At 45.7% G+C, this 6,860-nt stretch overlaps 8 non-coding genes across 8 annotated transcripts; all 8 read right to left on the bottom strand.

The window, feature by feature from the left end:
• Positions 1 to 1,895: 1,895 nt before the first annotated feature.
• Positions 1,896 to 1,967, bottom strand: trnah-gug. Its single transcript has one exon. It is a non-coding gene; the product is annotated as a tRNA-His (tRNA).
• Positions 1,968 to 2,723: 756 nt separating this feature from the next.
• On the bottom strand, positions 2,724 to 2,811 carry trnay-gua. Its single transcript is given in 2 exon segments — positions 2,724 to 2,759; positions 2,775 to 2,811. It is a non-coding gene; the product is annotated as a tRNA-Tyr (tRNA).
• A 414-nt stretch (positions 2,812 to 3,225) lies between these two features.
• Positions 3,226 to 3,297, bottom strand: trnah-gug. Its single transcript has one exon. It is a non-coding gene; the product is annotated as a tRNA-His (tRNA).
• A 754-nt stretch (positions 3,298 to 4,051) lies between these two features.
• On the bottom strand, positions 4,052 to 4,139 carry trnay-gua. Its single transcript is given in 2 exon segments — positions 4,052 to 4,087; positions 4,103 to 4,139. It is a non-coding gene; the product is annotated as a tRNA-Tyr (tRNA).
• A 412-nt stretch (positions 4,140 to 4,551) lies between these two features.
• On the bottom strand, positions 4,552 to 4,623 carry trnah-gug. The gene has a single exon. It is a non-coding gene; the product is annotated as a tRNA-His (tRNA).
• A 754-nt stretch (positions 4,624 to 5,377) lies between these two features.
• On the bottom strand, positions 5,378 to 5,465 carry trnay-gua. The gene is given in 2 exon segments: positions 5,378 to 5,413; positions 5,429 to 5,465. It is a non-coding gene; the product is annotated as a tRNA-Tyr (tRNA).
• A 413-nt stretch (positions 5,466 to 5,878) lies between these two features.
• trnah-gug lies at positions 5,879 to 5,950 on the bottom strand. The gene has a single exon. It is a non-coding gene; the product is annotated as a tRNA-His (tRNA).
• A 756-nt stretch (positions 5,951 to 6,706) lies between these two features.
• Positions 6,707 to 6,794, bottom strand: trnay-gua. The gene is given in 2 exon segments: positions 6,707 to 6,742; positions 6,758 to 6,794. It is a non-coding gene; the product is annotated as a tRNA-Tyr (tRNA).
• Between the last annotated feature and the right edge of the window lie 66 nt (positions 6,795 to 6,860).

Here is a 6,860-nt window from a genome sequence, read left to right as displayed (position 1 = left end):
TGAAAAAAAATGGAAAAATGGTCTTGCACAGCTTTTTTCTACTGTTGCCACTATGCAGCTTTAGTGTGTCCAGTTGTGCAACATGGTGCAGCCTTAGTTTACAGAAGGCAGACACAAGTAGTGAAATCAGCCCGAATACTTTTCCATGCAGCACAGGAATGAGGCATCTTCTCTGATCCACGTTCACTACAACAGATCTTAACTTTTTTCTGCCACATACATGTCTATGCCTGCTCCCCCTCCCCTCTCGTACATGGCTCAGCGGCGCCAGCCAATCAGCACGGAGGCTCAGCCTGGCCCGCCCACTCAGCTCTCAACACAAACAAGGCGGTGCTGCTGATCAGACTCGGAGAGAGAGACCGCAAGAGCGGAGAAACATGAGGGAAAGTAGCACCGTTTGGCTATATTTTAATACCGTAAATGAAATCAAGCTGTATGTTTTGTAAAAAGCCGGTTAAATTCAGTGGAAACACAACAAATTTATCTAAGCACGTGAAAAACCATGAACAAGAAAACGTCGAGCGACAGAAACGGAGAGAGGAGACGAAACTTCTCTCATTGCCCCGACAGACCCACAGACTGACTGAGGCGTTTCAGACAGTCCTCCGGACAATATCCAGGTATATCAGAGTGGTCTTCAGCAGCAGTTCATGTTAACTTTCATAGTAGATATTATCTATCATTTGTTACTGGACCCCACACAGAAAATGTTATTAAGACATTGAAAGAACCCTGTACATATATCTTATTAAAAAGTGTTATTTAAGATAAGAAAACATTAGCTAATCCTTTATTTATCCCACAACGGGGAAATTAAAGCAACATGATTAAACAGGGAAGGCAGGTGCACAAAACACAGGCAAAATTACATAAGAATTGACAGATATAAGAGGTGGATTAGGAAAAAAACACTATGAACATAACATTATTATTATTATTATTTAAATGTAATAGTAAAATGAAAATCACAAACCCCGAAAGGTCGACAGTTTCATGATACAACAAGCTTAGAGACTGGCTAATATTTCATATTTTGGCTGCAGTGCTTGCTGTTCTCTTATGAAGAAAAGATCAACTAGTACACTAAATTCAATAGATGGGTTAAAAATATCCAGTATGAAATACAGAGATTTCCAGGGCATGAAATATACAATTTAATTGACTTTTTTTGGTGTGTGTGTGTGTGTAGAGGGGGTGCCGAAAAAGACTGCGTTCTCCCGGGCCCTAGCAAAACTGTCAGCTGGCCTTTATGACAGCATAGGTTTTCTCTAAGCACTGTAGATATTAGGAGATATTTGCAGATATTAGGAAAACACAAGCATAATCCTTTTGAAGTTTGTTTAAAATTTTCACCTTTGATGAGGGGTCGAAAAGGGATCCTCTCGAGGCATGATTTCAGCTTGAAAGTCACGTAAAAGGTTCTCCTTCTAGAACCAGCAACCTAAGGATGTCCAGCATTCCTCTCTACCAACTGAGCTATCGAAGGTCCTTTGTAACCACTGGGTTCAGCGGTCAGCCACATACGTACGCACACACACACACACGCACTCATGCACGCACAGAGCTAGCTGAGAAGCTACACGTCTTTTTGAAACTGCCATCACCGAGCAAAGACATTTGCAAAGTTCTAGTTGCCAACGTGGATGGACCAGAGGTTTCCCACTGCAGTCCTGTAATGTCCAACACGAGTGATTCAAATGGCTTAATTGACACATGGCTATGTTGTGGCGTTGTGCAGTGGGCTCATAAGCAGCAGTTGATTTGAATGGGGTTGGGGAAAGAGCTCTAAAAATTGGGCTCAATGCTTCTCTAAACAACACAGAAGAAACATCTGTTGCGGCACTGGCCAGCGTTGGCTGTGTAACAGACCTCCGCAGATGTTCCTTGCATGGATGTGCCGTGACCCGGATTCGAACCGGGGTTGCTGCGACCACAACGCAGAGTACTAACCACTATACGATCACGGCTACTGACTCTTATGCTAGCTGTGGAAGCCTGTCCCTCCTGATCTACTCTAATTAGGTGGTTACAATCCTGGACCTTCTTAAAGAACAAACACACGAGCATGATATTGGCTCCCAGGCTCTACAGCTGTAGCATCCATTTCCAATCCTCCGGGGCTGGTGTCCTTTGGTATTTTGGAGTTTCTTCTTCTCTGACACGGGTGTTTGCCAAGGGTGAAACGTGCGTTGGGGGGGGCGAAACTTTGCAAAGGCTGCATGGAGATGCTGTCACTTGAGTCAGGTGTGCTGAAGAAGGAAAGGAGCTGAAGCATGGATGACACAGCATGCGTTTTCTCTAAGCACTGTAGAAGACGTGCCATCCTTTTCCGGTAGGCTTTGTGATGTTACTTTAAGAAAGAAGTTTGATACGTGTCCTTATGAAGGCCTTGTGTAAGAATGAGTTTAACTGGGGTCGATGTAGCAACAAGAAAGAATCAGCAGGTTGATGGCTAAATAATGTGTTTTGAGGCATGCTGAAGCCGTGGTGTTTGACTTTCCACAATGCAAAGTTATGAAAGGAACAAAGGTGGGTGTTTTGCAGATATTAGGAAAAGACAAGCAGAATCCTCTTGACGTTTGTGTAAAACGTTGACCTTTGATGAGGGGTTGAAAGGGTTTGGGAAAGATCTTTAAAGACTGGAGTCAATGCTTCTCTAAAGAGTACAAAAAAAAGATACTCTCCAGGCGTGACTTGTTGTTAAAAGTCAGGATAAAAGGTTCTCCTTCGAGCCGGAGTTGAACCAGCGACCTAAGGATGTCCAGCATTCCTCTCTACAGTCCTCCGCTCTACCAACTGAGCTATCGAAGGTCCTTTGTAACCACTGGGTTCAGCGGTCAGCCACATACGTACGCACACACACGCACACACACACACTCATGCACGCACAGAGCTAGCTGAGAAGCTACACGTCTTTTTGAAACTGCCATCACCGAGCAAAGACATTTGCAAAGTTCTAGTTGCCAACGTGGATGGACCAGAGGTTTCCCACTGCAGTCCTGTAATGTCCAACACGAGTGATTCAAATGGCTTAATTGACACATGGCTATGTTGTGGCGTTGTGCAGTGGGCTCATAAGCAGCAGTTGATTTGAATGGGGTTGGGGAAAGAGCTCTAAAAATTGGGCTCAATGCTTCTCTAAACAACACAGAAGAAACATCTGTTCGCTGCACTGGCCAGCTTTGGCTGTGTAACAGACCTCCGCAGATGTTCCTTGCATGGATGTGCCGTGACCCGGATTCGAACCGGGGTTGCTGCGACCACAACGCAGAGTACTAACCACTATACGATCACGGCTACTGACTCTTATGCTAGCTGTGTAAGCCATGTCCCTCCTGATCTACTCTAATTAGGTGGTTACAATCCTGGACCTTCTTAAAGAACAAACACACGAGCATGATATTGGCTCCCAGGCTCTACAGCTGTAGCATCCATTTCCAATCCTCCGGGGCTGGTGTCCTTTGGTATTTTGGAGTTTCTTCTTCTCTGACACGGGTGTTTGCCAAGGGTGAAACGTGCGTTGGGGGGGCGAAACTTTGCAAAGGCTGCATGGAGATGCTGTCACTTGAGTCAGGTGTGCTGAAGAAGGAAAGGAGCTGAAGCATGGATGACACAGCATGCGTTTTCTCTAAGCACTGTAGAAGACGTGCCATCCTTTTCCGGTAGGCTTTGTGATGTTACTTTAAGAAAGAAGTTTGATACGTGTCCTTATGAAGGCCTTGTGTAAGAATGAGTTTAACTGGGGTCGATGTAGCAACAAGAAAGAATCAGCAGGTTGATGGCTAAATAATGTGTTTTGAGGCATGCTGAAGCCGTGGTGTTTGACTTTCCACAATGCAAAGTATGAAAGGAACAAAGGTGGGTGTTTTGCAGATATTAGGAAAAGACAAGCAGAATCCTCTTGACGTTTGTGTAAAACGTTGACCTTTGATGAGGGGTTGAAAGGGTTTGGGAAAGATCTTTAAAGACTGGAGTCAATGCTTCTCTAAAGAGTACAAAAAAAAGATACTCTCCAGGCGTGACTTGTTGTTAAAAGTCAGATAAAAGGTTCTCCTTCGAGCCGGAGTTGAACCAGCGATCTAAGGATGTCCAGCATTCCTCTCTACAGTCCTCCGCTCTACCAACTGAGCTATCGAAGGTCCTTTGTAACCACTGGGTTCAGCGGTCAGCCACATACGTACGCACACACACCACACACACACACTCATGCACGCACAGAGCTAGCTGAGAAGCTACACGTCTTTTTGAAACTGCCATCACCGAGCAAAGACATTTGCAAAGTTCTAGTTGCCAACGTGGATGGGCCAGAGGTTTCCCACTGCAGTCCTGTAATGTCCAACACGAGTGATTCAAATGGCTTAATTGACACATGGCTATGTTGTGGCGTTGTGCAGTGGGCTCATAAGCAGCAGTTGATTTGAATGGGGTTGGGGAAAGAGCTCTAAAAATTGGGCTCAATGCTTCTCTAAACAACACAGAAGAAACATCTGTTGCTGCACTGGCCAGCTTTGGCTGTGTAACAGACCTCCGCAGATGTTCCTTGCATGGATGTGCCGTGACCCGGATTCGAACCGGGGTTGCTGCGACCACAACGCAGAGTACTAACCACTATACGATCACGGCTACTGACTGTTATGCTAGCTGTGTAAGCCAGTCCCTCCTGATCTACTCTAATTAGGTGGTTACAATCCTGGACCTTCTTAAAGAACAAACACACGAGCATGATATTGGCTCCCAGGCTCTACAGCTGTAGCATCCATTTCCAATCCTCCGGGGCTGGTGTCCTTTGGTATTTTGGAGTTTCTTCTTCTCTGACACGGGTGTTTGCCAAGGGTGAAACGTGCGTTGGGGGGGCGAAACTTTGCAAAGGCTGCATGGAGATGCTGTCACTTGAGTCAGGTGTGCTGAAGAAGGAAAGGAGCTGAAGCATGGATGACACAGCATGCGTTTTCTCTAAGCACTGTAGAAGACGTGCCATCCTTTTCCGGTAGGCTTTGTGATGTTACTTTAAGAAAGAAGTTTGATACGTGTCCTTATGAAGGCCTTGTGTAAGAATGAGTTTAACTGGGGTCGATGTAGCAACAAGAAAGAATCAGCAGGTTGATGGCTAAATAATGTGTTTTGAGGCATGCTGAAGCCGTGGTGTTTGACTTTCCACAATGCAAAGTATGAAAGGAACAAAGGTGGGTGTTTTGCAGATATTAGGAAAAGACAAGCAGAATCCTCTTGACGTTTGTGTAAAACGTTGACCTTTGATGAGGGGTTGAAAGGGTTTGGGAAAGATCTTTAAAGACTGGAGTCAATGCTTCTCTAAAGAGTACAAAAAAAAGATACTCTCCAGGCGTGACTTGTTGTTAAAAGTCAGGATAAAAGGTTCTCCTTCGAGCCGGAGTTGAACCAGCGACCTAAGGATGTCCAGCATTCCTCTCTACAGTCCTCCGCTCTACCAACTGAGCTATCGAAGGTCCTTTGTAACCACTGGGTTCAGCGGTCAGCCACATACGTACGCACACACACGCACACACACACACTCATGCACGCACAGAGCTAGCTGAGAAGCTACACGTCTTTTTGAAACTGCCATCACCGAGCAAAGACATTTGCAAAGTTCTAGTTGCCAACGTGGATGGACCAGAGGTTTCCCACTGCAGTCCTGTAATGTCCAACACGAGTGATTCAAATGGCTTAATTGACACATGGCTATGTTGTGGCGTTGTGCAGTGGGCTCATAAGCAGCAGTTGATTTGAATGGGGTTGGGGAAAGAGCTCTAAAAATTGGGCTCAATGCTTCTCTAAACAACACAGAAGAAACATCTGTCGCTGCACTGGCCAGCGTTGGCTGTGCAACAGACCTCCGCAGATGTTCCTTGCATGGATGTGCCGTGACCCGGATTCGAACCGGGGTTGCTGCGACCACAACGCAGAGTACTAACCACTATACGATCACGGCTACTGACTCTTATGCTAGCTGTGTAAGCCATGTCCCTCCTGATCTACTCTAATTAGGTGGTTACAATCCTGGACCTTCTTAAAGAACAAACACACGAGCATGATATTGGCTCCCAGGCTCTACAGCTGTAGCATCCATTTCCAATCCTCCGGGGCTGGTGTCCTTTGGTATTTTGGAGTTTCTTCTTCTCTGACACGGGTGTTTGCCAAGGGTGAAACGTGCGTTGGGGGGGCGAAACTTTGCAAAGGCTGCATGGAGATGCTGTCACTTGAGTCAGGTGTGCTGAAGAAGGAAAGGAGCTGAAGCATGGATGACACAGCATGCGTTTTCTCTAAGCACTGTAGAAGACGTGCCATCCTTTTCCGGTAGGCTTTGTGATGTTACTTTAAGAAAGAAGTTTGATACGTGTCCTTATGAAGGCCTTGTGTAAGAATGAGTTTAACTGGGGTCGATGTAGCAACAAGAAAGAATCAGCAGGGTTGATGGCTAAATAATGTGTTTTGAGGCATGCTGAAGCCGTGGTGTTTGACTTTCCACAATGCAAAGTTATGAAAGGAACAAAGGTGGGTGTTTTGCAGATATTAGGAAAAGACAAGCAGAATCCTCTTGACGTTTGTGTAAAACGTTGACCTTTGATGAGGGGTTGAAAGGGTTTGGGAAAGATCTTTAAAGACTGGAGTCAATGCTTCTCTAAAGAGTACAAAAAAAAGATACTCTCCAGGCGTGACTTGTTGTTAAAAGTCAGATAAAAGGTTCTCCTTCGAGCCGGAGTTGAACCAGCGACCTAAGGATGTCCAGCATTCCTCTCTACAGTCCTCCGCTCTACCAACTGAGCTATCGAAGGTCCTTTGTAACCACTGGGTTCAGCGGTCAGCCACATACGTACGCACACACACGCACACACACACAC

This window comes from Fundulus heteroclitus, chromosome 11 (genome assembly GCF_011125445.2).
Source record: "Fundulus heteroclitus isolate FHET01 chromosome 11, MU-UCD_Fhet_4.1, whole genome shotgun sequence".
NCBI classification, from domain to species: Eukaryota; Metazoa; Chordata; class Actinopteri; order Cyprinodontiformes; family Fundulidae; genus Fundulus; species Fundulus heteroclitus.
Note: the sequence above shows the minus strand (reverse complement) of the source record. Positions and strands in the feature narration are given on the sequence as shown.